This window comes from Branchiostoma lanceolatum, chromosome 10 (assembly GCF_035083965.1).
Source record: "Branchiostoma lanceolatum isolate klBraLanc5 chromosome 10, klBraLanc5.hap2, whole genome shotgun sequence".
NCBI classification, from domain to species: domain Eukaryota; kingdom Metazoa; phylum Chordata; class Leptocardii; order Amphioxiformes; family Branchiostomatidae; genus Branchiostoma; species Branchiostoma lanceolatum.
Genome location: NC_089731.1, coordinates 12,865,707 through 12,880,007, shown reverse-complemented (window position 1 = coordinate 12,880,007; position 14,301 = coordinate 12,865,707). Strand labels below are relative to the sequence as shown.

The following is a 14,301-nucleotide window of genomic DNA, read 5'->3' as shown; positions in this document are numbered from 1 at the left end:
ACTTAAGTCGCAGCGAGGTCACAGCGTGATCGCCGTCTACTCCAGTGAAATGGTTGCGTAAGGCACTATCAGGAGCACAGAACGCGTGGTCCGTAACTATCGCAAAGTTACGATTTTCCTTTCCGTGACAGCCCTAAGTGACCGACTACATCCTCGTGTTTATTTGACGATGTAAAAAGACCGAAAAGGCGAGCGCGGAAAGGGTGCACATCACAGGTCAGCTGACACGTTGATAGGTAGTGGTGGCAGTTGATCCTGTCCAGAAAGTGGGCTGGTGTCAACGAGTAGAGAGCGTGGTCGTCTCAAGAGGGTATTAGCCTGTCCGCTGGAGCACGCAGGAATGTACCGGGGGCACTCACCACGTAGTTAGAACTTTCCAGTAGTAGGCACATGGCATGGCCAATGCCACGAACTCTGACTCTCAAATTTCTATTTCCCAGCACAAAAACGTAGCTATCAGGGACGAGTGGTTATCAACAGAAACATTTACGGAGTAATCAGAAGAACTCCACAACCTGCTGTTTTCTTTATGAAGCAGTCACTAGAGCATTAGACTAGAAAATGATGTTTTCCAATTGGGTGAGTAACTAGATAGGTTGGGTTTGGTCTTGACGACGAAAGTGTCGTTCGTAATTCATCTTCCTACAAATCAAGTGGCCAGGCAGTTGTAAATAAGTCCAGGGAATCCTAGCAGCTTCGTAAGTTGGGACACTGACAGTGTAAGCCACTATGACCTTGCCAGGTTGAGAATGACCGCAAATCTATTGAGGCCACTTCAAATAAAAGAGATGGGACAAAAGAGAACAGTTGCAGCGACACATCTGTCACGCAGCAGTCATGACCTTGAATCTTCCAAGCGGGGTTCCATTCCCATTCGGACCCAATTCCGTGACATTGACCTCGGTCGGTTAGCAAAAGTCGTTGTCCAGTTCAATCTTGAGACAAAACTCGCGTTTTCCCAAAATACTCACAATGATTCAACTGAAATAAGATCTATACCAAACTGAGAGCAAGGAGAACTAGATGAGCAACTTGGTCATCAGATTAAAGAAAAAGCTGTCATTCGACTCTTGTGATAGTAAATTCTTTCATTATGAAACACTGGCGCAGCGCCCGTGGTGGTTGGGGATGATAAATACACAGTCTGCAGTACATCTCGGTGCGCTCAGTCGGACGTGGGTAGCTATCATTATCAAGGTCACATATGTGAACTGTCTGGACCCGGACCCCAGCGGGCCACTCATCCTTCCTGTCTGGAGGCGCTGGGAAGGGGGCCAAAACACCCAGGGAGTTTGCGGGGGGTGGAGGCTTTAATTAGAAATTTTAGTGCAAAGAAGGTCAAAGAAAAACAGTTGCCAAGTTTTCTAATCGATGATCTGAAAAAAAGGGGTTAGAAGCGTTTATTTGTACTTAATTATCGCTTGATTCAGCAGTTTTGGAAACGGGTTGGGAGGGGTTCATATGACTGAGGTAGAAGTTACTAGAACTTGAGAAGGTCGTGCGTAGAACGGTGTAAAATGTGAAGAACGGGGGAGTGCCCCGGAGGCAAATTCAGTATATCAGGTCTCATACTCAGAATATTTGGACGACGATCTGTGTAGGGTAGAGCTGAAGGGTGCAAGGGGCTTGATCCGGATGTGCCCTGGAATAGATAGAATCTACAAGCAGATGGGGAGATATCGGTTTCTATTAAAATCCAGTCTGAAGACAGGACAGAGCTAATGCAGGTCAAGCTATCCATCACTGCTCGATCCAAGGTTTCAGCATCTGCATCAGAAACTAAACTAGCCCGAAGTCGTTATTTGTTAGCTCTAGATGGCTTGAAGTTACTGACAGTGGTCTCTGAACTGCAAGGGTATAAGTGTCTTGATATGATCGTAAGGAATTGTCTCACAACAGTTGGGACGTACGTGTCTCCGATCACTTACAGAAGCTGGGCTATCATCTCAAGCATCTTCGAGATGTTTCTACCTCCCTGACGTGCATCGTAGTCTTCCCAAGAACGAAACCGACCAGACACAGGGGAAAGACACATTTCTAGGTCACCAAGAGGGGGGGGGGGGGCAACGACTGTTTTCTCATCACTGATGACAGCAGCCGGGCTAACAACTCACGCTCAGGACATTTTCGAGATGTTTCCACCTCCTTGACATGCATCGTAGTCTCCCCATGCTAGAATACAGACGGGTTACAGGAGGAAGACACATTTCTAGGTCACCATGGGGGGGGGGGGGGGACTCAACGGCCGTTTCTCATCACTGATGACGGCAACCGGGCTAACAAGTCACGCTCAGGACATCTTCGAGATGTTTCCACCTCACGGTCTTGCATCGTAGGCTTCCCATGTCATGAACGAGAAACCGACGAGCCACAGGAGGAAGACACATTTCTAGGTCACCATGAGGGGGGACCATGGACCACATCCAAGAGTAACAAACTGAGAGATCTCAACATCATTCTTTCGCACGGCCATAGTACTGACAGGAGGGACACATTAACCTTCATAATGTCACGCACAAATGGCCAATATAAGCAGCAAAGTATCAACAGACCATATGTCATAAAGAGTACCAAAGCCAGAAGGTTAAGGTAGGGTCATGTCTTCTCATCTAGCTATGTCTTTGAGCTGTCTGTGCTTACAAAGAGCAATGACCGCGACCGCCGGGCCCAAGTGCACAAGAGGGGTGTAAAATGCCCTGTTTAATGTGAGAATTGAAGTAAACATAGTTGGGTCGCGGTGAAGCGTCGTGCAACAATAAGCACATTTCACAATGTACATATGTCCTCAAGCACATACCTGCCTACCTGCCTACGTGCTCAGGCCAGAAACTGGCCCCTTGCTTTCCAGGAGGATCCTCCATGTAGTCCTGTCCCTTGCCCTAGCCTCTGCTTCCCGACTGTTTAAGCCCGTGTCCTTCAAGCACATAATTGCCGAATAATTGAATATTCGTTAAATGCTCATCAACTTCACATCAACCTGCAATAGGAATGACGCGCTCTAATGTACGCATCAACTTCTACAGTCTATATCATTACTTTCTGTAGCAACCCTATTGGTAAGATAGTCTTTTCAAGTCAACATTGTTAGTCCGACATTCAAGAAGGGGTCCTTCTATAATCTCCAATCAGATCTATCGGTGGCAATGACAGTATCCAAAGGGCAAAAGCAGCACTAGCGCCCTTTGGATAATGTTGTAACAGTGGGGTTCAAACGCCTTCAACTAACCATTCTAACTGGTCTTTTAGCGTGCGGCCTGTGGACTGGCGGGCCCGGGTTCGCCTCTTGTCTTTCACTGTCATTTCCACCATAGATCTGCTTGGAGATTAGTCCTTCTGGAAGGTACAGTGGTCGCGGTTTAATCCGATAGAACAAGACTGCTGTGAGGCAGATGACGACTTAGATTACACATCCGGCCACCAACCGCTAATCACCAGCCGTCGGGACAAACAAATCCTTCACAAGAAAACATACAAGACTTTCCTCTCTAATCTTCACGTAACGCCCCATGCCGTCGCATTTCAAACACAACTTCCCAGGAGAAAATTTAATTAAGAAATACCTCCCACGGGTTAAAGGAATTAAGATTTTACGTCTTGCCTGTCGGTTTTGCCTGAGATACATCCGAGCTGACGTGTTAAATGTGGCGCGAAATTCAAGATCATCAATTTGATTTACCAATTCATTCATTCCCTTTGATGATGGCAAATTTGAAACGGTATCATTTAATGAAATAAACATGGAGGCAGAGAAATAGATAGCAAACAAAAGATCTTAAATTATGATACTTGTGTTAATTGGGTTACTTCATACGCCTTTAGGAAAGGATGCAAGCCACAGGGCCAGTAAACCGAAGCGGGCCATGACTCCTATAAGCTCTGATGTCTGGTATCCCCCAGGCGCTAAAAATTGGATCGTTAATTTCAACATTTTCCATATTGTGCCTGTTTCTCATAACTACATCTGTGACATATGCTTCGTAAAACTGAATATTTGACCCCCACATGTCTATGTTCCTACGTTTATACACTGACAGGTATGCACATTTATAATAATTCACCAGGTTGTATTATTTCAGCCAGTAGTTTATCAATGATGTTTATGTTTATGTTGACATTTGAGAGACATTATTACCTATATAATGACAAGAAGAGACGATTTATCATGACGAAGGCATGTGACCTATGTTTATCTGGATCTAAACTATTTAATCTCGGAAGCATCATACGGTAGCCCCATGATGTTCTTTGGCATTTAACGGTACGCGGTACATATTTACCTTTGAATATATCGTTATTTCAAATTGATATACATGTAGTTTAATCCAATCAATACTCCGTATATGAAACGTTCAGAGTAATAAACAGGAAGACTTCAACGGCATTGAAAAACAAGAGCTGGAATGGGTGAGAAGAGGTCATGTCAGCAATTTGACAGAGTTTCTCTTTTAACCAACAACACCTCCAATGACATCAATCAGAAACGCTTGACCTCCCCACCACCCTGCCCGGGCGGTGTCAGATGAACTCCGTCCGTGTGTCCGTCCCCCCCACCCACGCACAGCTCCTCTCCCTCCGACCAAGACGTACCGGATTTATTTGCTTCTCCATCAATCTCGCACGTTCCCGCTCCTCCCTCCCAAACATCGCCCACATCACTGCTCCGTTTAATCCCTAGCACTGACGTCACGAATATGTAAGACTAGTATCGTGCCTTCAGGTCACGGAAAAGCCATAATCTCCAAGCAGATCTATCGGCGGCAAGGCAGTATCAAAAGGGCCAACCTGTAGCCTGAGTGTCATCCTGTTTCAGTTCCAGACTCTGTTTGGTGTAGGTAGAGCCTGGAACTGAAACAGGATGACACTCAGGCTAGCCAACCTGTACCAAAAACTCCGGTGGCTTTTGGTACAGGTTGGCCCTTTTGATACTGCCTTGCCATCGATATATCTGCTTGGAGATTAGGAAAGCCAGGCCCTAGGGAAAGCTACAGGCGGGAGAGGGCTGAGAGGGATGGGAAGCGGTGCCATGGGTCGGTGGGTGTCATCAGTCAAAGAAACACGCTGCCCTTATCTTTGAACGTTGAAACTAAAAACAAATTCCTCATCTGGAATTGTTTTCTGTCACGAGGTGATCTGACATGACCGCCAAAGAAATTCCATAAAATCACACTATGGTTCTTTGATGTGAATCAAATCATACGTATCTTGACTAAAGAATTCTGTATGCAAACATTAAAATATCTGTCTGTAACTCGCGAGTTTACGTTCGGCAGTGATTGGTCATTATTGATCCTGAAGAAGGCGACAGTGGTCGTTGAAAATTTGATCCGTGAATACCTTTAGTGTTGGAAGAAAGTTTAGCACTGTATTATGATTACTACCAACACAGATGAGCTTCCATGATAATTTAAAGATCTACTGTTCTACCGACGGCCAAGGGCTATGCAGCAGATATCGCCTCATCTGATGCCCAAACGAATACACAAGGGAACTTAATGGAGCTTCAGGACATTCACCGGTCACGTATATGGAAAAACTTTGAAGACTATGACACAAATATTTCCTTGAGCTTGCGCCTCTGAAAGGAGACTGGAAACTGTTATCATCACACGGCGGTGGCCCTCCAGCAGGTTAGATAAACGTGCCCTGTTAGGTGAAGAAGTCGAACGACCAAATCTACGAGTTTATAAAAGGTTAATCAGAAAGAGTCTTCCGGACTTCGCGTGACTCGAAGGCAAGCTGTCCTGTTAGTATAACATCTCCGGCCAGGTTGTATTTTACCCCACCGGGGGCTCTACTGAGTTTTAAGGAGTGCGAAAGACGACGAGACGACTCCCTGTCTTGAGCGTCCCGTCGGGCTGCTACGCCCAGTTGACAAAGGTCAACAAACAAATCTGACCTGATGCCTTCAGGCTTCAAAAAGACATCTTGACCACATATACGTGGCAGATCAACTGAGACAAACATATAAGTCGGCCCAAGCCCCATGCACTCCGAAAAATTTATGAAGCCGATATCAGAGCTAAAACATATCTTCATCAACAGATTATATAAGTTATAATACCAACAAGAGTCCGTAGGACACAATTCTCCGTGAAGTATTTATAGTATGTACAAGTATTGACCCACACAAACTTTGCATCTCTGCACAGTCCAAGTAGTGTTTTAGAGCAAGTAAAGAAAAAGTGTTTGTTTATCTTTTTCTTTCAATACAGGAGTGGTCAACCTGCTGAAAAGTATGTTTTTACAGCATGACATAGATGGGATCTAGAAATTCTGGGAAAAGTCACAAAGTTAGATCTTAAGATAGCCCCTTTTCAATTATCAACGAACCATTCAGCCTTACAACTAAGATGTATCAGAAATCACAAATATGCAGTAAATCCTCTTTCCACAATTTATCGCAGGCCGGCCTGATCTATAGCTATCAAGCTATTTGCAATAAAAAAGGCTAATTTATATTATCGTAACATTTCACGAAGGTCAAAGGTCACTGGATCTAACCACCCGGAAGTGACACTGGCGCGCGCACTTTTCTGAGAGATATTTCTCAACAATCTTTCATCCCCTGCGTAAACTTTTTACATTGTCACAGCCTCCGTATTATAAACTAGTGTGGTAAGTTTGAAGGTCCAGAGATTTCCCATTTTCACACTGTGCGTAAAAGTGCATCGTCCGTCCCGTGCGCACATACTGTAAGCGAGTTGCGAGTGGACAAGGCATACTTAATACACAGACTGGAGGTCACTCTACACATGTTCGCAGCTAAAACTCACAATTCCCGTTGCCGCATTGGCATGTAACTTGGTATATCGTTTGCTAGGTTGCTTGTGGTGATGCACGTTGTCTATTTTTCAATGTAACAGTGACTATACGATCACAGCAAGTAAGGAAGATTTATACCCCGTATCTGCCTGAAGTATTCCAGTCATGCATAACGGATTATAACATGGTCCCTATGGCAGGGCAGTGGGACATAGCATTAATTATAGGGGTGCAATTACGATATTGGATTGACGTTTAAAGTAGTTATGGTGTAACAAAGCTATTGTGCATCACCACGCCGAACCAGGCAAACGATATGCCAAGTTACACACCAGTGCGACAACGGGATCGTGAGTTATAGCTGCGAACGCGCAAACAAATGCATTCCCAATACTCCCAGAAGGAGGTCACACCTCCTCCCCGGAGTAATAACAGTATGAAACAGGGTCGTCTGATGTCAGATTGTCAGCATAGAAATTAATTTTTTTAATTGTTTTCTATGGGTGACATTCATGAAATGAAGAAATTCATTTAGTCATTAGGTCTATGGCCTCGCAAACAGTAAAAGCACGGTCAACCCAAATGGCATTGTTGTGGGCTTTTTCATAACAAGGCCTCATTGAAATCATGAAAAGCAAGAGCGATTGATATAATTCAAACCGCATGCATCAGTTAACCTTTGGCAATTTTTCAAAACCAAAGAAAACAAGAGTCCGTAGGACACAATTCTCCGTGAAGTATTTATAGTATGCACAAGTATTGACCCACACAAATTGCATCTCTGCTCAGTCCAAGTAGTGTTTTAGAGCAAGTAAAGAAAAAGTGTTTGTTTATCTTTTTCTTTCAATACAGGAGTGGTCAACCTGCTGAAAAGTATGTTTTTACAGCATGGCACAGATGGGATCTAGAAATTCCGGGAAAAGTCACAAAGTTAGATCTAGATGGCCCCTTTTCAATTATCAACGAACCATTCAGCCTTACAACTAAGATGTATCAGAAATCACAAATATGCAGTAAATCCTCTTTCCACAATTTATTGCAGGCCAGCCTGATCTATAGCTATCAAGCTATTTGCAATAAAAAAGGCTAATTTATATTATCGTAACATTTCACGAAGGTCAAAGGTCACCGGATCTAACCACCCGGAAGTGACACTGGCGCGCGCACTTTTCTAAGAGATATTTCTCACCAATCTTTCATCCCCTGTGTAAACTTTTTAAATTGTCACAGCCTCCGTATTATAAACTACAAGTGTGGTAAGTTTGAAGGTCCAGAGATTTGCCATTTTCACACTGTGCGCAAAAATACATCGTCCGTCCCGTGCGCACATACTGTATGCGAGTTGCGAGGGACACGGCATACTTAATACACAGACTGGAGCACACTCGGCACATGTTCGCAGCTAAAACTCACAATTCCCGTTGCCGCATTGGTATGTAACTTGGTATATCGTTTCCTAGGTTGCGTGTGGTGATGCACGTTGTCTATTTTTCAATGTAACAGTGACTATACGATCACAGCAAGTAAGGAAGATTTATACCCCGTATCTGCCTGAAGTATTCCAGTCATGCATAACGGATTATAACATGGTCCCTATGGCAGGGCAGTGGGACATAGCATTAATTATAGGGGTGCAATTACGATATTGGATTGACGTTTAAAGTGGTTATGGTGTAACAAAGCTATTGTGCATCCCCACGCCGAACCAGGCACACTATATGCCAAGTTACACACCGATACGACGACGGGATCGTGAGTTATAGCTGCGAACGCGCAAGCAAAAGCAATCCCAATACCCCAGAAGGAGGTCACACCTCCTTCCCGGAGTAATGATACTATTCATATCAGTGGGCAAAGTGATTTTTGTAACTAAAACCGCGACATAGGGGATCTTTTATATAGGTTATACAGATAAGGGGCGTGACGAAAATCTTTGGTTGGAGAGTGTCCTAAAAAGTATAACAAAACACCGTAGGATTTCTGAATTCCTGGGGTAATTATAGCTTTTGGGGGCTTAACTCTAATTAACATCATGTGCAGTTTTTCATCAATTGTCATTCGGCATTTGTAGATAGAAAAATGGGCTGACCCAGATTTTTTTCTTTCATTTTCAAGTTTTGTTTCGTCTGTAGACTGTACTGCTTGGTGAGTGTCCCCAAAAGTATAACAAAACGCCGTAAGATTTCAGATATCCTGTGCTAATTATAGCTTTGAGGGGGGGGTTGACTCGGACTAACATGAAGTACAGCTTTTCATCAATTCAATTGTCCTTCGTCCATGAATGCACCGTCTGGTTGATGAGTGTCCCGAAAAGTATAACAAAACGCCGCAGGACTTCCAAATTCCTGTGTCAATTATAGCTTTTTGGGGCTTGACTCTAATTTACATCAATTGCAGCTTTTCATCAATAATCCTTCGGCCTTGATAGATCGGACAATGGGCTGCCCCAGATTTTTCATTTTTTTCTTGCCCTTTCAACTTTTGTTTCGTCTGTACGGGGTGGGGAGTGTCATGAAAAGTATAACAAAACGTCGTTGGATTTCAGAATTCTTGTGCTAATTATAGCTTTTTTGGGCTTGACCCTAATTACCATCAAGTACAGCCTTCCATCAAATGTCCTTCACCTATGGTACATCGGACAATCGGACGCCCCAGATTTGTCACGTTTTTCCTTTCCTTTTCACGTTTTCTACCAGTCGGTACTGGTTGATAACAGGACACTGCGGAATTAACCTCACCCCAACTGTGTCGTGCCCTTAATACCTAAAGTTCAAGGGTACTGATGAATTGCTTTCTAGAGCCACATCACTAATCTGAATCTCCCCTGCCATGTACAATGATGGACGATGTCCTTGCCAACAACAAAGAGTGTTCAAACTTCAAACATACGGTTATCATTGTGAGATAGACACGACTATAGAACATATTGTTCTTATCATGGTTCAGTCGACGATCAGTTCTAATAGATGCTAAGTAGGACGATTTCGGACAGATTTGGCGCTGGTACTCCACTTGAAAGAAGTGTCTCTCTAGGGTACAATGCCGCCCGGAGCCAGCGGGCGGTGTTCCTCTTCCGTCGGGTCGTGACCTGTGGGGACGACGATCTTTCCTGACAGGTGAAATCTGGGAAAAGCACCGCAAATTAAACGAAGTAATCTACTGCTTGATTAAATGGTGACCCCGCTATGCTTTTCCGAGACCCGAAAGGTCCGACACCCGGTACTTATCTGTGGCACTGGATGTGGGCCACTTGCCCTCTAAAGTCAGCACATAACTGTTCTAAGACCCTTCTAAAGCCAGCGCCATCGAAAAGTAACGCTATTTTGTCACGCTAGCTAGAGTGTACATACACTGCCTCGTCGGCGCCTTGTCTAGGCTGTTCTTTACTTTGTCGCCAGTTAGGTGAACAGGAGGATCTAAGCATGAACAGTCCTGGTAAACATAAACCATCAAAACTACCGGCAAATATACATAGAGACGTACATAAAAGAACACAAACGTTAAGCTCTTGCAGTAGGATACACTCCTTTTGCCGTAGCTACATCAGCATCATTGGACCATACAGCGACTTCCCCCCACAAGAACAGAACAAAGACCAACCAATGAGCGTCCAGGGTTTGAAGATATTCGGGATACCCTGCTATATGGTCGCCATGGCAACAACTATAGCAGAAGGAGGAGGGGAAGAGATTGGATTGTTGGATAGCTACGCCATCTGCAGATCGCATTCCACAAGGATTATAAGGCCCTGCATGGCTTGAAACTGTCAAAGTTTACAATGTTTGTAAAGCCTTAGTCCTGGATGCGGGTCGTTTAACTAGAAAAAACCGTAACGGAATGGTTTCTGGCGTCCCGCGTGGCAAGTCCAGATCTCTCCTTGTAAAATCTAAGAGGGGAACAAGATTGATTCCACGCTGGACTTTGTGTTTTTCACCATGACCGGCGTGTCACCAGCACGACAAAGAGAGGGCTGGGACCGTAGTGGTAGAAGTATCGGCCCGAATTACCGTAAGAATAAGTCAATCTACAGCCTTGAGTCCCTAGAGGTAGGACTGGTAGCCTACCGTGTGTTTTGGAACAGTAAGACAATGATCCAGGGTAGGAGTCCACCTCATTAAAATGTGTAATGACTGCAAGAAAGTTGGCAACAATGAAGTCCCTGAAACACGCTCTGACAGACCGTGTTGGCAAGATGGGTGACAACTAAATAAGGCACCAAAAGTACCGTAAGATTCATAATTCTCATAAAACATTTTTCCTGTACAAGATCGCTTGAAAATTCCTCCATTTTTCATAACCATGCCTTCAGATCGGCTACCCCTTTTGACAACTGCTATTTTGGACTCTTTGAAGAGGCTTCAAACAAAACGATTGTATAGACGCTCCTCGTTGACAAATGGGGCACTTGTTGACACGGGTTGAAGACGGCTCCTTGCCCGAGAAAAGCCGAGAACACGGCGGAACGACCTACCGCGTCCTGCGGTACAGTAGTACAGATGACTGCGCACTCCATGACGACAGCATGGGGCTCAGCAGAGATGCTGCCATCTGTTCAGTAACTCCCTCCCGACCTCCATTGGCATTGTGGTGGTATCAACGCTACATGTTTAGCAAACTTCGTTCCAGGGAGTAGAGACGCACACTCGGCTATTCACCAAATATCTTCACGTATCCAAGCTGAAATGGTGGGAACTGTACATAAAAGTGGGCATCATTTCCCGATTAAGACGCATTGGCATCACATCGCGGTGCGGTTTTATGCGATGATGAACTTCAGTGCTGACCCCCTACTGCCATTTTCGGTCTTTTATTTGTCATCTAAAAGACATAAACTCCTTTTTATCGAGTTGCTTCGACACCTGAGGTAAAGACCGTTACCTTACCGACTACGTGTGTGTCGTTCCTCAATGTTTGGTCGTCGGAGACAGACATGTGATTGTCCGTTACTTTTTGACAAATTTGCAGCACACTGATTTAATTTTCAACCATTCAGCTTGGTCATTGACGCATACCGTGATTTTCATGTACGTTTTACTTTTCCTAACGGAGCGTAAGTGATGAACAATTGAGTCAGCTTTACTGGCAGCTACACTTCATTACTCACCGAGAAGGAATACCTCAGCACACACAACATTCCTCCAAGTACAACAACTTGTATAGTTCAGGAAGGGTCACTAGTCTTTGTCGGTCAATCGCTGAATGTATGTGACAAAAGCGGTGCTGTGGTGATGTATCGTTTGGTATGGTGTGTTTGATGGCAATAGAATGATAGATTTCCATCCAATCCTAGCATTGGAACTCGATGAATATCCAGGAAAGAAAGTGGGACGCAAAACGTTACGTATACAGTCAGTTAAACGTCTTAAAACCCTTATAACCTTATAGATCTCAACGTTACGTCGCGAGCTCTTCGGCGATTCTTCTACAACCACACTGCATGCCATCCAATCCACAAGCCGCTGGAACTCTCTGAATATCCGGATCCGGGAAAGAAAGTGGGACGCAAAACGCTACATTCAGTTAAATCCCTTATAATCTCAACGTTACGTCGCGAGCTATTCTACGAGCTATTCTTCTACTACCACACTGCAAATCCTTGCCAGCCATTCACAATTTCCCAATGACCGCAGTTGTTTTCAAGTTTACAGCTAAGAGATTACGACACTGTATGCTGTGAGGAGACGCGAATGAGGCTTGAGAATTAGAAGGCAAGAAAAACAGTTAACACGAGAAATGTAGAGCACAAGCCTTAAGAGCACAGACACGACATAGGGGTCATCATTGGCTACATTTCCTCGCTGCTCTTCTGACGACCCGGCAGTCTGGTTGAGTAAAGTTCAGCAAAGTTCAAACGACCTCCTCATTCCCGACTCATCCAAACAAATAAAGGGTTGAAGATTTGGTGCTCGGGGCAGTTTGAACGTCTCCCACGGTAAACAAGGGGTCGTGACATCACAATTAATCACGCCATCACTTCATCCTGCTCACTGCCTAGCAAACAACCGTAGGGTGTAGACGTGACGGATAAATGGCGACCTAAGGTCGGAGGCTAGACAATAACTTTAGTTCCAACTGGTCCATCAAAGGCATGCGGGACAACAACATTTGAAGGTCTGGTCAGACGTGGACAGGTGTCATTGATCAAGTTTAGTTTTTGTCCAATGAAAACGCCTCATTAAAGACGTCGTATAACTCACATGAATACTTCAGAACTGACTATTCTTATGTGTGTAAGTATTGCTACTCACTCTTCCAAACTTTGCAAACGAGGGTTACCATATTTCCATGTCCATCGTGGCCGACTTGCTTAAGGTTTTATTTTGTAGACACGTTAACATATTTCGTCTACGCCTAAAACGACGAAAGGTTTAAAAGCTTCCATAAATAGATTGAAAAAAATGTGATGCAATCATGTTACGATAAGTTCAGTAGAATCGTAGGGAGCCATGCATGATGCTATGATTTTAAGAAAGCTTTCGAATTCGAAAATGTGCAGTACGTAGTTTGATACAAAATTAGTTTCCTTTGCTGGAGGGCTCTTATCACCTGCATCATGTCATAGGATAAGGCGAACAATTAACTTGAGATGCTTCAAATCCCACTGCTTACAAGCCTAGACCTCTTGAGATTTGTTCAATTTCCTGATATTGCTCAAATGTGTTTCTTGGCACATGTTGAAAGAAAACCTGTCTTCTGTGGAACATCAATTCTAAAAACGACTTGTTCTTTGCAACCGTTTAAGTTATCTTAAACAATGTAGGAAAGGCATATATGAACGAACGGTTCTCATAAACCACTATTGAAAATCATTCAGATCTTAAAAACAAGCATAGAGAAAGTCCATGGGGAGGATGAATGTCATCAAAATATGTGTTCGGATCGCAAAATATGTACAGGAATTTATGAGTCTTAATTAAGGTTGAGGTATGGTTCCGTCGAAGTCGAGTCTAAACACACTCTATTAAAAGTCAGTCAAGAAAGCTGTTGCGGTTTTCGTCTTCGGGAATGTTTTAGATGTGAACGGGTGGGGGAGGTTCGACTTCCTTGGGAAATGCAACTATGGTTTTGTTTATAACAGTACAGGTACAGGTTCACGTCGCTGAAAGAAAACGTCCTTAATTAATTACTGCGGTATGGTGGGGGAGAAAAACATGCACGAGTCGTGCCCTTGTGTTGTGCTAAGTCGTGCAAGGGTGTTCTACATATTTCGGCATCTGTAACTGGCCGAGAACACAATCTTGATCAATGGCCATTGTGGAGTAGAGTAGTGTAGAGTCTTCATTCAATTGAAATGCTTATCGTAAGCGTTGTAAGACCCTGTTTTTTTCACCAAGTCATTTATCATCCCTTTTAGAAGTTTACCGAAATACAATACGTCCACGCATGCATGTATGTCAAACAGTGACCTGGGGCAGTATACCCAAGACCAGAAAACTGGGTCTTCTGGAAATTCTATCTGGAGGAAAATTACAGAATGTCACGGATTCCAGTTCAACTTTTCCCGTTGGGACCTCATAACCGCTAACCGGAACGGGAGTG

The 14,301-nt window shown here is 44.1% G+C and overlaps 1 protein-coding gene across 1 annotated transcript in view; it reads right to left on the bottom strand.

Moving 5' to 3' along the window:
* The window catches only part of LOC136442970 (serine/threonine-protein kinase mTOR-like), a 146,951-nt gene that overhangs the window by 50,538 nt on the left and 82,112 nt on the right, over nt 1–14,301 (bottom strand). The gene's annotated exons all lie outside the window — the stretch shown is intronic.